The following is a 2669-nucleotide window of genomic DNA, read 5'->3' as shown; positions in this document are numbered from 1 at the left end:
CTAAGTAACACCCACCACACACACAGCACGAATGCTAGACTGTGGTAGAAGAAGGAGCTGCCATTGCTGTGCAGTCCTTTTGGTGGCACAGGCCCTGGGGCTGATCATGGTTAGTCCAGCATGTCATTGTCAATCCTGCTGTTTCATAGTCATGAAACAAAAAGCACAGACAACTAACAGCACACTGGCTCAGGCACTCCTTATGATCTAGAGAATCTGTGCGCTTTTGGACAGGAGTCCAGCCTCTTTCTTTGTGTGCCCTTTTGAAAAATTGAAATGTTCTCGAAGTCTGGAGACAAACTTCTGAGTGAACTGCATCTGAACTTTTAAAATTCTTTTTTTTTCTCCCCCCTCTTGGTTAAATCTCAGTGGAGCCGGAGATGATCATCATTTTCATGAACACAAGCTAAAGGTTTTGTTGCCTGTTGAGCAAAGTAGCTGCTTCCTATTGCAAAAGAACCGATTCCTATTTGCATTGCGTTGGCGTTTTCATTAAAATTTCCATTATCCTCTTCCTTACAATGCAGTTATAGATGGAAATTGTCCTGACTGTGTTTCTCAAGCAAAATCGCTCCCGATTCAAAATATGAGAATGGAATAGAAGGGGGAGAGCCATGCTTCTCCAAATATAGATCATCTTGATAAGGAAAAGATATTTTTTTTGGTCCTGGTGTTCATAACCATTTTACATCAGTATTGTTAGCTTCATCAACCACACAGGAAAATAATGGCTTAAAATAGAGTCATGGTGGCAGACGTAGAGGTGGAAGTCCCTAAAGATGCTCTGATAATAATGACAACCGTTTGTTAAGGGCCTCCTCTGAGCCAGACCCCACCCGAGAGCCCATAACTTATGCATCATACAGCCTGGGGAAACTCCGTACACTACCAACTGGCCTTTGATTTGTCTCATGGGGAAAGTGGGAGGACAGCCCTGTCACAGCATGGTCGTGCCAGTTCTGGCCCTGCCACGTGCTAGGTGACCTTGGCCAAGGAATTTATGCTCTCTAAACCTCAGTTTTCTTACCTGCAAACCAAAGCTACTCCATTGTTAATGATGCCTTCCCTATTCTCCTTCTTCAGAAGAGTAGCAATGGAGTGAATGCATTTGAAAGTGCTTTGTTGACTAGAAAGCTCTATCCCATCATAAGAAAGGTGGACTGCCAAAGGTCATAGAAAAAAAAAAAAAAAGATGGGTGAATCAGCCACCTCCAGTACAACCAAGTCAAGTCATTCTCCTCAGAGGAGGGTGCCAAGCCTGTGCTCCCAGCTTCTACTGGGAAAGCATTAAGTCCTGTCTGAGTCCATTTTGTTGCATTGCTATAAAGAATTCACTGAGGCTGGATAATTATTATAAAGAAAAGACATTTATTGGGCTCATGGTTCTGCAGGCTGTACAAGAAGCATGGTACTAGCATCTGCCTCTGGTGAGGCCCTCAGGCTGCTTCCATTCATGGCAGAAGGTAAAGGGGGAGCAGGGATCACATGATGACAGAGGGAGAAAGAGAGGAAAAAGAAGCGGTGCCAGGCCCTTTACAACAGCAAGTTCTCAAGGGAACTGACAGAGCAAGAATTCACTCATTAAAGAGAGGAGGGGACGAAGCCATTCAGGAGGGCTCGATCCCCATAAGCCAAACACCTCCCACCAGGCCCCACCTCCAATAGGGGGGGGTCACATTTCAACATGAGATTTGGAGGAGACAAACATACAAACCACATCAAAGCCCTTTGCTTTATGCAATGGTGGCTACCATAGCCACTATGTTTTAGTACTGACTGAGCCAAGCAAAGTCAATCATGCATTATTTCATATAATCCTTGAAACAAAACTGCTGTGATTAGATAGGTAAAGATATTGAGGCTCAGAAAAGTTAGGTAATACAACGTCACGTATCACAACACTAGTAAGTAGTGGGGTTGGGTTTCTAGTGCATGCATGTCTGACCCCAAAGACTATGTTCTTAACCATCATCAGCTACTTTTACTGGGGAAGAATAAGAAACTCAACCCCTCGAAAGGTAAATATCTGTGGAGAAAGAAACTCAGAATTGCTGAGAGTCCAACTCAGCCTGACCCACCCAACTTATCTCCTCTCTACTTTCTCTCACTTTGGAAACAATGTGTTTAAGGAACTTTTTCTTTCAAAATCACCTTCATTTAAGTTCTGTTTTTGCAAATGTTCACTGAGTGCTTGTTAGGTATTAGACATACATACATTTTGTGTGTGTATGTGTATAAATGTATTTAACCCTTATGACAATCTATGAGGAAGATACTTTTTTTAAATTTTACTTTAAGTTCTAGGATACACGTGCAGAATGTGCAAGTTTGTTACACAGGTATACATGTGTTATGGTGGTTTGCTGCACCTATCAACCCATCATCTAGGTTTTAAGCCCCACATGCATTAGGTATTTGTCCTAATGCTCTCTCTCTCCTTGCCCCCCACCCCTTCAACAGGCCCCAGTGTATTATGTTCCCCCCCACCGTGTCCATTTGTTCTCATTATTCAACTCCCTCTTATAAGTGATACTATGCGAAGATACTATTATTGTTGCCTTTCTAAGGATGATAAAACTGAGGCTGAGGAAAGGTATGACACTTGTCTCAGGTGACAAGGCTACTAAGTGACAGAGACAGATTCCAACCCAGGCAGTCTGATTTCAGAG

Source organism: Theropithecus gelada, chromosome 8 (assembly GCF_003255815.1).
Source record: "Theropithecus gelada isolate Dixy chromosome 8, Tgel_1.0, whole genome shotgun sequence".
NCBI classification, from domain to species: domain Eukaryota; kingdom Metazoa; phylum Chordata; class Mammalia; order Primates; family Cercopithecidae; genus Theropithecus; species Theropithecus gelada.
Note: the sequence above shows the minus strand (reverse complement) of the source record.